This window comes from Schistocerca americana, chromosome 4, assembly GCF_021461395.2.
Source record: "Schistocerca americana isolate TAMUIC-IGC-003095 chromosome 4, iqSchAmer2.1, whole genome shotgun sequence".
NCBI classification, from domain to species: Eukaryota; Metazoa; Arthropoda; class Insecta; order Orthoptera; family Acrididae; genus Schistocerca; species Schistocerca americana.
In genome coordinates this window covers 654,817,961-654,837,874 of record NC_060122.1, presented here as the reverse complement: position 1 = coordinate 654,837,874, position 19,914 = coordinate 654,817,961, and positions in this window count along the sequence as shown.

Below are 19,914 nucleotides of genomic sequence, written 5' to 3'. Positions count from 1 at the left end.
ATGCCCATTTGATGTATGGATTATGATGGGGTAATAGCCGTGACAATGAACATTTGTAGCAGGGGAAAGTCCTAGAGTAAACATATAAAGACATTTGAACGTGTCACCCCATTGGTCGTTGTGTTAGGGGTCACGGAAACTCTGAACATATTACATGCAGCTGGGGATTCAGTAGAGGGACGAGGATGTCGCAGGTGGAGAGGATCTTACTGTCATCGTAAGACGATAGCTGCAACAAGTAACGCTGACCACATGACTGCGCAGAGTTACATGATTCCCTGCTGCGTTCATACCTTTTCAGTGCGTGTAGGCAATATCAGCAGCCGATTTACCTCCACGAATATACGTCAAAAGTGTTCAAATGTGCGTGAATTCTTATGGGACCAAACTGCTGAGGTCATCAGTTCCTAGACTTACACGCTACTTAAACTAAAACTAATTTATACAAAGAACAACAAACACACCCATGCCCTTAGGGAGGACTCGAACCTACGGCGCGTTGAGCCACGTAATCCGTGACATGGCGCCTCAAACCACGCGGCCAGTCCGTGTGGCGAATATACGTTCTGAGTGGTTTCTTCAACAATATATAAACAATTCTTCTAGTAAAAATTTGCTGTTGCAGGATGGTGAGTTCGCCTTTTGAACGTATGAATTATCTCGACTCCTCACCCAAATATGGAAGCAAGTCATCAACAAAGATTTTCTTCAACATGAATTTTCACTCTGCAGCCGAGTGTGCGTTCATTTGAAACTTTGTGGCAGATTGAAGCTGAGTGTTCGGACCAGCACTCTAGCCTCGGACTTCTGCCTTTCTCGGACAAGTCCTCTACCGACTGAGAAACCCAAGCACGACTTCCGTCAGTACACTTTCTACCAACCAGACTTGACAGAAGTTCCTCTACATACCTTGTTTTAATCTGCAATGAAGCTTCAAATTAGCGTACACTCCGCTGCGAAGTGAAAAATTCATTCTGGAGCCCCCCTCCCCACCTCTCTCTAGGCTGTGGCTAGCTTCCAGGGGAGCTAGCAAGGTATACAGGAGATATAATGATCTGACAGCTCTGTCGGAAGCGTGCTTCCCCACGAAATGCAAAGATCAATTGAACTATTGTAGAATTACTAGCTAGTTCATTTGGAAAGCTTACTTAGAAAATGTTCTGGGAGACGTGAACAAAACAATACGTTTTATTGGCAGAATAATTAGAAGATGAAACAAATCTACGAAAAGTACTGCCTACACTGCGCTTGTCTGTATTCTTCTGGAGTACTGCAGTATGGGTTCGTTGCCAAATAGGACTGACGGAGGACATTGAAAAAGTTCAAACTAAAACAGCTCGTTTTGTATTATTCTGAAAAAGGGAGCAGAATGTAACGGATATCACACGCTAGTTGGGATTGTAATCATTAAAACAAAGCCGTTTCTCATTGTGGCGATAACATTTTACGAACAAACATTGTCCTCAGGATCTGAAACTATTTTACTGATACCCACCTACATAGAGAGAAGTCGTAATAAAATAAGACAAACCAGAGTCCACCCGGAAAGATTAAGTCTTGGTTTTTCTCACTTCCTATTAGAGAATGGAAAGGGAGAGAAATAATCTGAAAGTGTTTTGGTGAGCTATCAGCCAACACTTAAGTGTGAATTACAGAGTTATCATATTGATGTAGATGTGGATGTCCGAATCCGATTCCTGGTGCGGGACACAATTTTAATCTTCCACAAAGTTTCAATGTTTTCAGAGGTCTTTTGTCAACGTTGAGGAGAACGTATTTACAATGCTCTCGTAGACAGTATACTAACTAATCAGCTGCAGTATCTGTCTTTGTCTCTGCAAGGAAAATTTACTTCATGATCGATAAATCGATTCTTCATTTCACTGCTAAGGCCCCTCGGTTTCTAAATAAAAGATTTCATGATTTCTGGTTAGGAGGAAATGGACCAGTTATCTGACATCAACGTTATCCACCCCTAATCCTATTAGACTTAAATCTGCGCTAACATTTGAAAGTTCTAGTGTTTCAAACCTCAGTACAAAATGCAGTGTGTCTTTCTTCCAGTGCTGTGTGAGGCAGCGACACCATACGTAACCCCTCCAAGAACGCATCAGAGCATCCTGGGTTAATTGCGATGGTGCTTTGATGTACGTATCTCGCTTACGAGCCATTTTTAAGAGTATCATTTAGTATGCTGCTACATCCTATTGCTGCGTTTTTCTCATGTCTCATTTCCTAGAAAGAGTTGGGAAAACTGAGTACTGGTAAATGTATCTGGAGCCATATGCGTATTACATATTGACTGTCTTCTGTGTTCAAATGGATCAAATGGCTCTGAGCACTATGGGACTTAACATCTGAGGTCATCAGTCCCCTAGAACTTAGAACTACTTAAACCTAACTAACCTAAGGACATCACACACGCCATGCCCGAGGCAGGATTCGAACCTGCGACGTAGCAGTCGAGCGGTTCCGGACTGAAGCGCCTAGAACCGCTCGGCCACACCTGACGGCTTCTGTTCTGTGTTCTGAAACTTTCAGTCATGTACATTAAGGCAATAAAAGTCATGGGACAGCGACATGCACATATACATATGGCAGTAACATCGCATGGATAAGACATAAAAGGACAGTGCATTGACGGGGCTGCCGTTTGTACTCAGGTGATTCATGTGAAAAAGTTTCTTACGTGATTATGCCCGAGAGACGGAAATTAACAGACTTTGAATGTGGAATGTTAATTGGAGCTAGACGCAGGGAACATTCCATTTCGGATATCTTTGGAAATTCAATATTCCGAGATTCAAAACGTCAAGAGTATGCTGAGATTAACAAATTTCGGCCATAACCTCACACCACGGCCTTTACTTAACGGCTGAGAGCAGAGGCGTTTGCTTAGAGATGTAAGATCTACCAGAAAAACAACACTGCGTGAAATAACCGCAATAAATCAATGTGGGACGTACTACGAGAGTACAGTGAGATTTGACGTTAACAGACTATTGCAGCAGACGGAGGAAGCGAGTGTCTTTGCTAACATGCTAAAAGCATGATATCAATTGCAAATCATTACCTGGGCTCGTGAACATGTCGGTTGGACCGCAGACACCCGGAGAATCGTGGCGTGGTGTGATGAGTCCCGATATCAGTTGATAAGAGTCGATGGTAGGGTTAAAGTGTGGCGCAGGACCGACGAAACCATGGACCCAAATTATCAACAAGGCACTGCACAAGCTGGTGGTGTCTCCATAATGGTGTGGGCTGTGTTTAAATCGAACTGGATTCTCTGGTCCAACTGAATCGATCATAGACTACAAATGGTTATTTTTGACTACTTGGCGACCATCTGCAGTCACTCATGGACTTCATGTTCCCAAACAACGTTGTAATTTTATGGATGACAATGCGCCATATCACCGAACCACAGTTGTTCGCTATTGGCTTGAAGAATATTCTGGACATTTCGAACGAATGATTTGGCCACCCAGAAATCCTGACATGCATCTCATCGAACATTTTAGGTACATAATGGATGGGTTATTTCGTACACAGAATTCTCCACCGGCAACACTTTCTCAGTTTTCGAGAGCTATAGAGGCATCAAGACACAATGTTTCTGCAGGGGGCTTCCAACGACTTCTTGAGTCCGTGGTAGGTCGAGTTTCTGCCAGTCGCTGCGCAAAAAGAGGTCCGTAACGATATTAGGAGGTATCCCATGAATTTTGTCACCTCATTGATGGAGTTGACAATAATGTGACGATGCATCAACAAGGTAAAGATATATTCTTTCCGAATAAATCAACGAATGGAACAGAGTTGTGTACACAGTTGTTGGGACCGAGAGATTCTGGCACTCCGTTAGAGTATCTTCGTAGAAGTTGCTTGTTCACAGGCTCGCTGTGAACAATGGTGTCGTGATAAAGGGGAGTTAGAAATGCGCAAAATTCTGCCACCATCATTGAAGATTAAGAAACTGTTGACAGAGCAAGATCAAGCCTAGGGATAGGCGACGGAAGGATCCTCGAAGGGTTTTTTGGACATGCAGCGAGCCTATAGCCACTAATCGAAATAACAATAACTTTGTTCGCTCGTGATGATAGGAGCAACACTGCCACTATAGTACAGTCCGAGAAGACTTCATGACGAGGTGAATCACTCTTTCCAAAATGATAGCATTTTGTTGAGTGTTCTATCAACAATCGCTAGAGCTGATGTTAAATTCCCGACTCATTTTTTTTCCTGTTCGACAATCGTGTCTGAAATTATGATGTTTACGAAACCGATATAGTGAACAACAAGTTTCCCACTCTGTGATAACTGAGCCTTCTGTATATGTCAACATTTTGACGAAACCTAACAGCTGTTGCCGGTTATTATCTACCATATTGTCCACATTTTAGATCTGAATGTGGCGTCAATTTTCCGATACTAGTCATTGAAACAAATAAATACTTGATCAAGATAGAGTTTCCTTCGTCAGATTTTTAAAAAGGCCAAATATTTCTTCTGGCAGCAAAATGGCGCCTATCTGTAAACAGAATTTCACTGAAATAAGGTTGATGTGTGTAAATCAGAAAGTTTACAATCAGTACGTGATACTAGTTTTTACCTGTGGCCCTGTGAATATGCCATTTAATGCTTAAAGTATTCAACAACTAAGAGTTAATTACCAACAATGGAGTGGTACAAGCAGAAAAACAAGCAAACGGAAAATGAAATAGTGGTGGGCGTATCAAACAGAAAAGCAAACAGAAAATGAAATGGTGGTGAGCGTATCTTGTAGCCAGGCGAATGGCTGAAAATGGACCAAAGAACTCTTTTGATGTAAGCATGGACCTGAATGTCTCGGCAGACACTTGAACAACGTAAATGGCTCTGAGCACTATGGGACTCAACTGCTGCGGTCATAAGTCCCCTAGAACTTAGAACTACTTAAACCTAACTAACCTAAGGACAGCACACAACACCCAGCCATCACGAGGCAGAGAAAATCCCTGACCCCGCCGGGAATCGAACCCGGGAACCCGGGCGTGGGAAGCGAGATGAACAACGTAACAGCATGCGTGTTGCAGCAACATGAAAGCACAGAGCTGAAGACCGTAATCCTTTATAAACGTTTGCAAGTCCCTTTTTTGTCACATTATATAAATAAAATCACATTTCTTACAATTCTTCATTAAAAGAAAAAACAAAAAAAAAAAAAAATGCGACGAGCGTTTTTAAACTACCAGACTGATCTCTGATGCAAACCTCGTCCTTCAAGTTATTAATTTCCGCTTTAATTACAATATTAGGCCCTCATGTCTAACGTCACTTCGGACGTAGGGTCATTAATTACTCGTGGCAGCCGACAGTAAGGGAAGGAGAGACAATGGAAGCCAGAGAAAGCGGCCTAGACCGAACGCTCGCGCCGCGCTCAATACGTTATCCGCTGTCAAAAGTCACCGACAGAGTAACGGAATATCTCCCCATACTAGGATATATTTTCATCCATACTCAGTATGCCATCCTGCGATTTGTGGTGTGGAATACTTCTGGTATCTGTCATTTCCACTCCCTCCCTATTCGATGAGTGAATAGTGCGTGGCATGAATGAGTCTCGAGAATCCTGTGCACGAGCTGTAAGTTTTGTAATTTTCTTTCCAGAATACGCGTACCAGGAAATTATGTGCTTCCCCAACTCATATTGATATGAAGAATCTCGAAAATTAAACTGTAAACACCACTGTGGCACACAATGCTCTCTTGTGGCCGTTACTACTGGAGTTTGCTCAGCGTTTATCCTACTGTCACGCACTTACTGAACGATACCACGACGAAACGCGCCATTCTTCGTTGGATCTTGTCTGTCTCTTGTATAACCCTGGATCCATAATTTTCGAAGACTGGAGAGCAATACACAAGATTCAATAGAACAAGTGTAGTGTAAGCAAGTTCTTTCGTGTGTGAATCACATTTCCTTAAGGGACTTCCAGACTCTAAGCCTGGCATCTAACTATCCTACAGTTAACCTTAGTTGTAGATGGTCACTTCAGCTTAGGTCAGTACGGGTTGCTATTCTTAGCTAGTTCGCGGTACTGACAACTTCCAGTTTACTATCGCGAATAATGAAACTCAATAGTAATCCATGTCTTCGACTATTTACGCACAATAGGTTAAATTTATTTATTTTCAGGATACGTTTCACTACAGCTTCTGGCTCGCTGGTAGGAAAGAGCCGTAATACCGAATGAATTCAGTAATAAATACTAGCTGGTTAACAACGAATTCACTGTTAAAAAATCTCAAGCGGAGGAAGTAGTGTCGGAAAAAGCTGGAGATACGAGAAGAGCCAAGCTACATTACATCATCAGAAACTCCGATAACCGATATTACATCGAAAGGCGTACCCTGGAGCAGATATGAATTCAAATAACTATTTAGTAAAATGAAGAACAGACGGTAGCTTAAGATAATCGCCAGGAAATCAATGTGGAAGGAAGTGGTGTACATACGAGGAGAATAGCGAGGTGCTTTGAAGTTCTCTAAGGCTGTAGATACTGCGATAATGAATACCACAGTAGGCACTTAAGCTAAAGGGGGATTAACAGCTTTATAAAGGGGATTCACACAAGTTCGGAAACTAAATATAAGTACATGGAAGATAATTCCGAAGAAACTTTGACAGAAGAAATGCACTGGTGTCCAAAACTTAAGGTCGAATATAACTTCTGCAGGAAGCTTGGACCAAACATAGCAAAAACTGCTACACCCTCGTACAGAAAGTAAATAAAAGGAATACATAGGGAGACTCTTAGTCCAAGACAGTAATTACACTGAAGTCACCGCGATTTATGTAGGTCCCCTGGACAGTTCAAACGGCAGGATATGGTTTTCAATAGGGTGTGTGATCACCACGGACTGCAGTTCATGCCCTGCAACATGCTGCCATGCTCTCCACAAGGTCAATGAAGAGTTCCTCCACCAGCGCGGATGACAACAGTATTGGATGCTCGTTGGTACATGTGCACTTGCTGTAAAACGTCTCTTCAAGGTATCCCACACGTGCTCAATGGAATTTAAGTTGAGGGATTGGGCTGATCAGTCAATTCAGCGAATATCCTCTCGATCCAAGAGCTCCTGTGCTCTTCGATGCCGCTGAACTTTATCGTCCATAAGAATGATGTCAGGGCCGAATGGACTGGAAGGAATAAAGTGTCACAACGCTGACTAGTGAACGTACTTTGTTCGAAGGTGTGAAGGTCAGTACGGCCATGCAACATCGTGCCTCCTCACACCATAACACCTGGACCATCAAAATGATCATGTTTGACAGTGTTCGTGATTACATTACCTGTTACCATCTCTCGCTAAATGAGGGCGCGTCCAGCATTGATGAACATGATCGCAAGCGTTAAGTAATATCAATTTGTTAGTCTAGAAAAAAAGTTTCACAATGGAAAATAATACAAGAAGTTCGAAAAAGATTCTAGCCCTACACGACGAAATACTATTTATAATTAATGTATTTTAGACATTGTTCGTGATGTGTGCATGTAATTCTTCCAGTTACAAGAATCTGCTGGTAAATGCTCGTTGACCGAAAGTCAACAGACAACAAATTGAACTGCAACTTATGCTCTTAAAAGATACGTTTCTGTAATTTATAAGATTTGTGAAAGACAATCGGAAACAAATACTTTGATATTATAGTAGTTTCAGTGGACATCGAAGAACGCATGGTAGATTTACGGGATGTCTTAAGTCGATTCCGGGTGGAACAACTGACTCGTAGCTTGGAACAATGTCATCTCATGCTGAAGGGCATTCGCTAGTTGTGTCATGTTGTTGGCCATGATTCCGCGCAAACAGATCACTGGCTTGTAGAAGCCATGCAGGAATTTGTTACTCCTACTATGGAAAAAGAGCTACAGTTCTTTTGAGGATTGGTTAACTGTTGCAGAAAGCTTGTGCCAAAGTTTACGGAAGATGGAAGACCTCTAGCACATTTTTAAAGAAGCGAATAAAAGTTTCAGTGAACTCCGGATAGCAAGCAGGTCTTTGTGCTATTAAAGGATCTATTGACCTTTCATTTAGTCCTCACTTTCCTGCATTATCAAAACTAATTCATACTGTCGCATCTTATGGTGGTAGTTAAACAGTGAAGTAGATTGGGCAGGGCACCTGATTGCCTACATTTGTAAGCAAGTTAATAAGATAGAAATGAATTATTCAACTAGAGAGGATATGGTCGGTCTGATGTATGGTATCACATATTCCCATTGTCATCCGTGCAAACGACTCCTTAAAAATATCAACAGATGATGCAGCACTGTGTCTTACATATCCAGCCAGCCACTACAACCAATGGACTTTACAGCATAGCGAGTTTTAATGTGAACTAGTTCAATACCCAAGGAAAATACACGGCAATATCAACGAATAAAGTTTTAAGATATGTATTTTGGAATATGTTGGTATTGGACCATACGACTGGCGAAATGCTTAGGCCGGTAACCGAGAGAAGCTTATGATGGAAGTCCAGTTCTGGGTTTATGATGAAACATTGTACATACAAACGAAGTGCAGACGTATAGTCTGACAGCCAAGTTTACGGACAAAGAATTAAGGCAGATCCATGACTCTATCTTAGGTTGGCGTGAAGATCGTCGGGGTACTGCACGGCATGTTCTACTGAATTATTAGTAGAAATAATTCAAACAAGACGTGGAGAAAATGATGAAAAACCGTGTAACCTGTGTGCAGAGCTTAGCCGACAACAAGGAGCATTACAGTAATTGACAGAGACAAATTCACTATTCCAGATGATTCATATGGACATTCTCAGACAATTTTCACAGATTGCTGAGAGGAATCCATAGGTTTTGGCTGTGATGGATAACATCTAGCGTTATATGTCTACGATCCTCGTGTCAAATCAGCAAGCACAGACGATTGCGCAGGCAATGGTGAACCACTGGATTTTTAGATTGTGAACATCAGAGGCAGTGCTAACTAATCAGGGTACCATTTTCATGTTCGCGCCCATAAAACAGTTATTTAAACTTCTATGGTTTCGATAGTTACGCATGTGCGCATCCACATACGTATGGGAAGACAGAGTGGATGCATAGATCCACAGGTATAATTTTGTTGTTGTGGTCTTCAGTCCTGAGACTGATTTGATACAGCTCTCCATGCTACCCTATTCTGTGCAAGTTTCTTCATCTCCCAGTACCTACTGCAACCTACATCCTTCTGAATCTGATTAGTGTATTCATCTCTTTGTCTCCCTCTACTATTTTTACCCCCCACGCTGCCCTCCAATGATAAATTTGTGATCCCCTGATGCCTCAGAACATGTCCTACCAACCGGTCTTCTTCTAGTCAAGTTGTGCCACAAACTCCTCTTCTCCCCAATTCTATTCAATACCTCCTCATTAGTTATGTGATCTACCCATCTAATCTTCAGCATTCTTCTGTAGCACCACATTTCGAAAGCTTTTACTCTCTTCTTGTCTAAACTATTTATTGTCTACGTTTCACTTCCATACATGGCTACACTCCATACAAATACTTTCAGAAATGACTTCCTGGCACTTAAATCTATACTCGATGTTAACAAATTTCTCTTCTTCAGAAAAGCTTTCCTTGCCATTGCCAGTCTACATCTTATATCTTCTCTACTTCGACCATCATCAGTTATTTTGCCCCCCCCCCCCCCCCAAATAGCAAAACTCCTTTACTACTTTAAGTGTCTCATTTTCTAATCTAATTCCCTCGGCATCGCCGGACTCAATTCGACTACATTCCATGATCCTCGTTTTGCTTTTGTTGATGTTCATCTTATATCCTTCTTTCACGATACTGTCCATTCCGTTCAACTGTTCTTGCAAGTCCTTTGCTGTCTCTGACAGAATTACAATGTCATCGGCGAACCTCAAAGTTTTTATTTCTTCTCCATCGATTTTAATACCTACTCCGAATTTTTCTTTTGTTTCCTTTACTGCTTGCTCAAAATACAGATTGGGAAAAGGCTACAATCCTGTCTCACTCCCTTCCCAACCACTGCTTCCCTTTCACGCCCCTCAACTATTATTACTGCCATCTGGTTTCTGTACAAATTGTAAAGAGCCTTTCGCTCCCTGTATTTTACCCTTGCCACCTTTAGAATTTGAAACGAGTATTCCAGTCAACATTGTCAAAAGCTTTCTCTAAGCCTACAAATGCTAGAAACGTAGGTTTGCCTTTCCTTAATTTTCCTTCTAAGATGAGTCGTAAGGTCAGTATTGCCTCACGTGTTCCAGTATTTCTACGGAATCCAAACTGATCTTCCCCGAGGTCGGATTCTACCACTTTTTCCATTCGTCTATAAAGAATTCGTGTTAGTATTTTGCAGCTGTGACTTATTGAACTGATAGTTCAGTAATTTTCACATCTGTCAACACCTGCTTTCTTTGGGATTGGAATTATTATATTCTTCTTGTAGTCTGAGGGAATTTTAGCTGTCTCATACATCTTGCTCACCAGATGGTAGAGTTTTGTCAGGATTGGCTCTCCCAAGTCCGTCAGTAGTTCTAATGGAATGTTGTCTACTCCCGGGGCCTTGTTTCGACTTAGGTCTTTCAGTGCTCCGTCAAACTCTTCACGCAGTATGGTATCTCCCATTTCATCTTCATCTCCATTCACTTCCATTTCCATAATATTGTCCTCAAGTACATCGCTCTTGTATAGGCCCTCTATATACTCCTTCAACCTTTCTGCTTTCCCTTCTTTGGTTAGAACTGGGTTTCCATCTGAGCTCTTGATATTCATACAAGTGGCTCTCTTTTCTCCAAAGGTCTCTTTAATTTTCCTGTAGGCAGTATCTATCCTACCCCCACTGAGATAAGCCTCTACACCCTTACATTTGTCCACTAGCCATCCCTGCTTAGCCATTTTGCACTTCCTGTCGATCTCATTTTTGAGACGTTTGTATTCCTTTTTGCCTGCTTCATTTACTGCATTTTTATCTTTTCTCCTTTCATCAATTAAATTCAATATTTCTTCTGTTACCCAAGGATTTCAATTAGCCCTCGTCTTTTTACCTACTTGATCGTCTGCTGTCTTCACTACTTCATCCCTCAGAGCTACCCATTCTTCTTCTACTGTACTTCTTTCCCCCATTGCTGTCAATTGTACCCTTATGCTCTCCCTGAAACTCTGTACAACCTCTGGTTTAGTCAGTTTATCCAGGTCCCATCTCCTTAAATTCCCACCTTTTTGCAGTTTCTTCAGTTTTAATCTGCAGTTAATTACCAATAGATCGTGGTCAGAGTCCACATCTGCCTCTGGAAATGTCTTACAATGTAATACTTGGTTCCTAAATCTCTGTCTTACCATTATATAATCTATCTGATACCTTTTAGTATCTCCGGGATTCTTCCATGTATGCAACCTTCTTTTATGATTCTTGAACCAAGTGTTAGCTATGATTAAGTTATGCTCTGTGCAAAATTGTACCAGACGGCTTCCTCTTTCATTTCTTACCCCCAATCCATATTCACCTACTCTCAAATTCCAGTCACCCATGACTATTAAATTTTCGTTCCCCTTCACTACCTGAATAATTTCTTTTATCTCATCATACAGTTCATCGATTTCTTCATCATCTGCAGAGCTAGTTGGCATATAAACTTGTACTACTGTAGTAGGCGTGGGCTTCGTATCTATCTTGGCCACAATAATGCGTTCACTATGCAGTTTGTAGTAGATTACCCGCACTCCTACTTTTTCATTCATTATTAAACCTACTCCTGCATTACCCCTATTTCATTTTGTATTTATAACCCTGTAATCACCTGACCAAATGTCTTGTTCCTCCTGCCACCGAACTTCACTAATTCCCACTATATCTAACTTTAACCTATCCATTTCCCTTTTTAAATTTTCTAAACTACTTGCTCGATTAATGGACCTGACATTCCACGCTCCGATCGGTAGAACGCCCGTTTTCTTTCTCCTGATAATGACGTCCTCTTGAGTAGTCCCCGCCCGGAGATCCGAATGGGGGACTATTTTACCTCCGGAATATTTTACCCAAGAGGACGCCATCATCATTTAACCATACAGTACAGCTGCATGCCCTCGGGAAAAATTACGGCTTTAGTTTCCCCTTGCTTTCAGCCGTTCGCAGTACCAGCAGAGCAAGGCCGTTTTGGTTATTGTTACAGGACTAGATCAGTCAATCATCCAGACTGTTGCCCCTGCGACTACTGAAAAGGCTGCTGCCCCTCTTCAGGAACCACACGTTTGTCTGGCCTCTCAACAGATACCCCTCCGTTGTGGTTGCACCTACCGTACGGCCATCTGTATCGCTGAGACACGCAAGCCTCCCCAGTAACGGCAAGGTCCATGGTTCATGGGGGGGACAGGTATAATACTGTTATGAATAATCACACCTCCTCGGATGATGTATCAGAAGCTTGCAATTTTGCTATGAAGTTGAGGGATGGAGAGCGTCACGTTAAAAAGTAAATATAAAAGCCCCAGTGCGGCAGGTAGAAGTATGAAAGGAAACGTGCAGGCTGCCGAAGTACCATGTTGGGAAATGAGTAACGTTGACGAACCCTATTACCGAAAGGTAGGACAAAGCAATTCATTGAGCAATACCAGGGTTCTTCTCTGTGGTCAGTGTAAAGTTACAGCTGTCGACTAGTACCATTGTGGTGCACATAGGATGAGTCTATTCATTTAAGGTTGCCTTGCAAGCTCTACTTAATTATTGATGGCTTTCTCAAAAGGGAGGAGAGAAATGGGAGAGAAGAAGGCAAGAGCTGGCGAAATGAAAGAACTGTCCTTACAGTTATCCCACCTTATTTGTATGCCCTTAGGTCATGGGGTTGCCTAGGGAGCTAACTCAGGGTTTTCTCTTCCTACCAGTCGTAGGGCGGACCAAATAAAGCCCCAATTACCAGCGCGTAGCAGATGGCAGTACTGCTTTGGACCTCCGAACGTTGAGGGAGATTGGGAGAGGGTCGTAGCAGTCTTGGCTTACTGAGCACCTACAGGATGCTATTGGCCCTTATGGTACGTTCTTTGAGCAGCTGGGTACTGTTGGCCCAGACGGTAGAAGTGATACAGTCTGATCAGCGCTGTTGACGTTACCCAGAGTGGAATCCCGTTGCATACATCTGTCACAACATGCAAAGAATTTCGGTTCGAGTGCTATGTCATTCCCTCCTGTACAGTAGCTTTAGAGGCTCTGAACAAGTATTGTTATCGAAGCTCCACGATTTACCACTGGTCGCGCCTGACGAGAACCGCTATTTATTACTCTCAGCGTCGGAATTGCTACAGTGTCAGCTTGAGAGTCACAGTATGTTCTGAGAAGCTCATTCGCACAGCCCAAGGGCTGTATGAGCTCGGCTAGTTCTACGCAGAAAAACCCATATACGAGTGACCTTGGGAAGCGATTATAGGATAAAACAAATAGTACCAAAGAATAGGCTCTCAGTTGCTCTTTTCGGTAAATGTCACCTGCACTTGTTAAGGCCAGTGACTGTTAAAAAAACGATTACAGTAACATCGAGACGCTCTAATAATCAATGACACCAGTTGTGGCATAACAGATACCGTTTTTCGCTTACCCACCAACACTTCCGGAACCACATCCTTAAATGGCAGCTATTCACTACTCTGCTAACCTGACCTACCTGAATGCTACCCTGGATTCAACACTTCCCGCCATGGATCGAATGCTAGCCACACAGACTGGTCGGATTTCGATCGAGCACTTGTTTTAATATTAAAGCTGCTTCATTACGAATCTCTACACAGAACCATAGCTCTTGGCATGGGGAAACTATATTTCAGTTACACTCGTAATTTTGTTAGTAATAGGCTTCGTCTGTTGTAATCTTTAGTGTACAGTCGACAGATCTCGTACATATTCCACCCCTCGCTGGTGAAGGGTTGCAAATGGACTCCTACAAATGAACGAAGATCGTTGTTTAATATCCTATCTACATCGAGGTAATCGGAGACGCAGCAGAAGCTAAGAATGTTCCGAGTTTGGGGATCGGATTTTCCCTTTCAAGCGAACCATCCCGGCAGCTGCCTGGAGCGATTCAGGAAAATCACGAAAGCCGATTGCGGATTTCAACCGTCGTCCTCCTGAATGTGTCCTACAAATGATGTGAGCCTAAGACTAACCGAATGTGTGTGAAATGATAGCTGAAGAGTTATCACAGGTACAACAGCACAGAGAATAAAGAAGGCTGAATTTTTTCAAAAGAAAAAGTGAGCAAAAAGCCAGAGAACTCGTTGCTACTTTTCCTAACTTGCTTTTGCAGAATTACATTACAGCACCTGCCTTGTGGCGATAGCCACCCTGCTGATAGGTGATCAGTGAGTTGCCGAAACCAGGGTCACTTCGTCACTCGGTGGACATGTCATTTGTGACGATCACACCACAAGAAACCCTCTTTGGAATTTATCAATACCGGCTGCTTTGCCTGGCTGACCATCGAATTAGATCTTCATTCATTCAGTCTGCGTCCAGTGTAATGTGGGCTTCTGCTGTGAGGCCATCATCACATCGCTGTCATTCTGAGAGGACGACCTTACGGGATTCTGCCGCAGCATTGATCGGCCACTGAACGAACCGAGACCCTCGCAGCTACGAGCCACTGGGCGCTATATGTTGGTCCAGGGTTTCATCCTAGGAGTCACATATCGAGATGATAGTCAGCTAGCCACACCTACGACCCGACCCAACCATGCCACCTCGCGCCACACCTGAGCCGGCACAGTCTGCCACCTGAGTATGCACACATCGCAGGGTCTCCTCGCTGCTTTGATGAGCTAGAAGTACTAACAACCAGCTACATTACCTCTATGCATGCAGCATCACGGTCCATGGGTTCGGTGCCCACTCGATGTGGGTACGAGGTACCTTTTACACAGATGGGAAGTATATAAATAGTTCTGGTGTGAAGAAGCTGCTTTAACTTACTTTCACCCACTACTCTTCATCAGAGATCACCGAATTACTCTTTCATCTTCTCGACACTTATTTCATCTTTTTCGAGGTCTGTAATATTTACTTTACAACTACCTCTGAGGTATCATTACGTATCGATTCTGGTACGTTGGTACCGGCGAATGAGTACGAAATACATGCATGTCCGAAGGACCATTATATCATACATCCTAATAACACAGCCATTACCATTTCATATTTGACCAATATTATCTGTTGCTCCCAATTATATGTTAGTGTGCGTTGTGTGTTCACTTTTGAAACTTTATTCCGAGTCAGAGAGCGTTAATAATCTTTCATGGGCATTATAATTCATTTCTGAACACGACTATTATTTCAGAGCGAGCACATCACAACCGTAGAGAGCGATTGATGCTTTCTAAACCAACACACACGTCATTCTGAACGTTGCCTTTCGTGAAGACGTTGAGGAGTTTGGAAACTTGGGGAAACAACGAAACTATGGAACTGAAGCATCCCGAAGATGTCAAAGTCTATGAAAGTAAGGATCAGAATCTGAACCCCAGCCTAGCGCCAATATTTTTACTTTCCCAACTTCAAATTCAGTAAGTTCTAATTCCCTGATTCATTAAGGTAAATAAATTTTCTAGTTTAAGAACACCATCTCGCAACTGTTTCTAATTGTTGAGACTTCTGCCTCTCTCTTTGCCCAGTATGGTGTTTCAAACGAAGTTTATGCCTCCACAGGTTAACAAAATATTAGGTGACAGGAACATTTTTGCAAGTAGGTCGTCATAAAGAACGTTACGCTTTCTGTTGTGCTATGAACATAGTTTACTAAGCTATTTTCCTGAAATTTTCAGCAGTGAGATACAGTTTTTGAGATAGAACATTAGTTTTTTATCATCTACCTGATGTATTTAAACCAGCTGTACACAAACAGATTTAAATCCCATTGCTGTCACGTTTACCTTCAGAGATAAAAACCTTAAATTATTAGGGGTGGGTACAATATCCTGTACATAATACATGACTGTACGTAGATGGATGCTGTGGTGGCGGAATGTAGATTTAAGTGAGGTATTCAAATGCGTGTCCATGTTCCTGAATGCACAATGAGTGTCACCTTCTCAACGACCTGCGGACGAGATATAACGTGTCCAGTGCCACAGAGTGACATGTTTCCTCGGTGTGAAGTAAGATGTCATCTTCGGTTACACTATCGACTGTACCTTACATTGCCGTACACACGGAAGGTCAGACCGCACAAACGGGGTTCCGTGTGCGGTGGCTATTGACGTCGAATAAACATGGCGCACATAGTGTAAGTAATAACCGCTTTGAAATAGCGACATACACTGCATATGAACAATATGGATCCTACACCTGTATTACTGTCGTTGATGGAGCAAATGGCACTTTCATCAGTACAGAATAAATCTATCTTCAATTCAGACACTTTTATGTAAAATAACACTGAAATGTTGAGTGAAAATAAACCTGCTAAGCACTGAAGGTGCATAGATACTGTGTTGGTGTTACCTGTAGTTTTTGTAAGTAATAAACATCTTTCATTAACATTATCTTTACACAGAATTGATCACTGACTGAAAATGAATTTTTGTCTGATATTCCCTGATAATCGTCAAGTGAAGAATTTAATACTTCAGTCCAACATAACAAAGACACTTTCGTGCACTTTTGTTGAACCATTTATTTCATTTGTCACAAGCCAGAGTCTACAATCGTATGTTCTGAACACCACAGTAATAATCTTTTTGGTAGTTCTGAAAATGTGGCCCATATCTTTTGCTGTCTTCTTCTACAATTACTTTTATTGCGCTTGTCGATGTAATATAATAGCTGGTACTTCGTACACAACCTGATGCTTTGCTTAATATGGCAACAATAATTTTACGAACTTTAAACAGGCTTACATATATCCAGCTTATGATCTGAAGATGTTGTTGATTAAATATCACAATATGTAAAAACGACACACTAAACATCTAATGAAATAACAACACTGCGATGAAGCTTGTTCCTTTTAACCACCTGACTTGTATTAATTTGTGCAAGAGGACGACGAATCATGACTTTTACAATGTGCCCGTCACTATGATAAATAGAATATACTAAACTTCACCATAGAAAAAAAAATTTAGTCCTTTCGTTGTGTTGAGTAACGTATTGCAGCCTCTGACGGGATTTAGCAACCGATTGATGGTTTAGCAGCTTTTACTTAGTGTCTTCCAAGCCGTAATTCACATCGTAATATTGGCCAGAACAGTGGGTAATGCTGCAACGAAATGTCTTCGCCGGCGGGTGTGGCCGAGCGGATCTAGGCGCCACAGTCTGGAACCGCGCGACCGCTACGGTCGCAGGTTCGAATCCTGCCTCGGGCATGGATGTGTGTGATGTCCCTAGGATAGTCTGGTTTAAGTAGTTCTAAGTTGTAGGGGACTGATGACCTCAACAGTTAAGTCCTATAGTGCTCAGAGCCATTTGAACCATTTTTTGAAATGTCTTCCTCCTTCACAGCAAACGACTTCCCACTGCTGCCATTAGTTGGCATACGCACGCGCCTTCAGTTCTCTATCATGGTTCAAATGGGTCTGAGCGCTATGGGACTCAACATCTTAGGTCATAAGTCCCCTAGAACTTAGAACTACTTAAACCTAACCTAAGGACATCACACACACCCATGCCCGAGGCAGGATTCGAACCTGCGACCGTAGCAGTCCCGCGGTTCCGGACTGCAGCGCCAGAACCGCTAGACCACCGCGGCCGGCCTTCTCTATCATGTCACAGCTTGCTTTATACAGGCTTTTACAACTGCCCTGCTACTGATCGTGTTTTTTAAGTTATGGCAGAGAATAACGAAACAGCTTTTACGAAATGAAATCGAACGATTCCTATTCTGAGTGGCAAATATGTGTGTAGTTACAAGTGAACCATCATAAAATGGGTTACTAGGCCACCGAAAATTCTAGGCGGATACATCCTGTATATTGTAAACGGAGGTAGTCCATTAATGTGTGGTGTGAAAACCTTGCGGATGAAATCATCAGTCTACACTACTTCGCAGGTGCACTGTCAGGTAAGATGTATCGAGCTTTTATCATCGACTGTCTAGTAGCTCTCGTTGTGTTATGGTACGTCTAGACATTGTAGACACTGGAGGCTGTACGTGGACACAGCACAGTGATCACCCAGCTCATTCTGAACCTAATGTTGTGCAACATCTGAACAACAAGTTCTCTGGCACAAGGTTGGGGCGCCGTGGTCTTCAGAAATGGCCCATACAGTCGCCCAATCTAGTAGCAGTAGACTTCCTTTAGTCGAGATTTCCGTAGAATCGTGTTTATAGCATTGAACCCACAACTCCAGGTGACTTCAAATGGTGCGACGAAGAAGCTTGTCGCTCCCTGACGCCGGTGACATTAAATCTCGTCCATAGGTGGTTTAGAAGGCGCATTGCGTTGCTTAGTTAGGAACGTGGGCACACACTTGAACACCTCATTTAAATCAACATTCCACCGCCAGAACATCCACGTGTATACGGCACAGTATTACGTACAGCATGATGCAATCACCTCTAACACTCTGAATGTTTCTAGTTCTCAAACTGAACTTAATAAAAATGTTGATTTAAATTGGCTTGTACACAGCTTGTTTAAATACACCAGCCACATGGTGGGGAAGCTAATATTCTATTTTAAAAAAATTGTATCTCGTTGCTGTAACACTCTGTAACTGAATAAAGTATGTTGAAAACACAACAGACAGTGTAACGTTTCTTATGTGGGCCTATAGCAAGAAAATTTCCCGTCATCTATTATTTTGTAAGTTACAGAGACATACATTTTATGTGAAACGCGCTATATACTGACTGTCCTCCACTCGGTAGGCAAGGTTCATAAAGATTAGGCGAATGTGGATTCCCAGTGGAATCGTAAGTTGTTCAATGGACATTACCAGAGGCGAAGAGGGTCTGCTTGTGGCTGTCAAAATAGGGTACCTGAAGTGTGAATTAAACCCATGCTTTAAGCATACTGAGCTAGCATCTTAACAACAGACCAGCGAAATCCACAGACACCTGGCTCACTATTTTGTCGTAACGGTGGATCTGCCACACGGGATAGTTCTAGAGTCTGTAGTGATGGATTACAACCGATTCGGCATATTCATTTCCTTTCTTATTCGTATTGCCATTTTCTAACTGCCTCGACTAACCGGTGTATATTTTAGAATGAAATAAAATGACATAATGGCTATATTCAAGAATAGGTAACACATCAAGATGACGGAATTTCTATTTAAAGTATTGTTTTCCACTTGAGCTGTTCAAGTAGTGCATGTGTTTGTTGCCTTGCCAGTTTTCGACTTCTTAATGGAGTCTTATAGTCATCCCACAGTGTTGTCAAGAGTGTGGTGACTGGTCTCCAAGTCTTTTTCGTCATTCTATTTTTGTTCTACTTGTGTTCCTGAATTTTTTAAAAACTAAGCAAGCTCCAATTAACAAGAAAATCAGGAGACAAGTTGATATGTGCAGCGCCTACCTTGGAAATATTAGTAAATCTATGCAGTAGTCTCCCATAGGAAATGAAATTATCATTACCGTTATCCACTGAGTCAAATTAGGATGCAGTTACCGTAGGAATCAACGCAGCAGTCTGTTCTAGCAATATAGTATAAGCGACGATTAAAAAATTTAGTTTGAGGGTGCTGCTGCAGCGTGTATGCAACATAGCAGGTATATAATCACCGATGTGTAGCCAAGGCATTGGTGTGGCATTGGTGACTTTCCGACGTGCGTGAGGAAAACCGCAAGCATGAACTGTGGCAAAAGTCATTACCAAACGCGACAAGACGGGACCAAGGTTCTGCTATTTTTTTCTTCATCAGTAGACATCCATCGGAGAATGAAGAACGTGTATGGGGCAGCATGC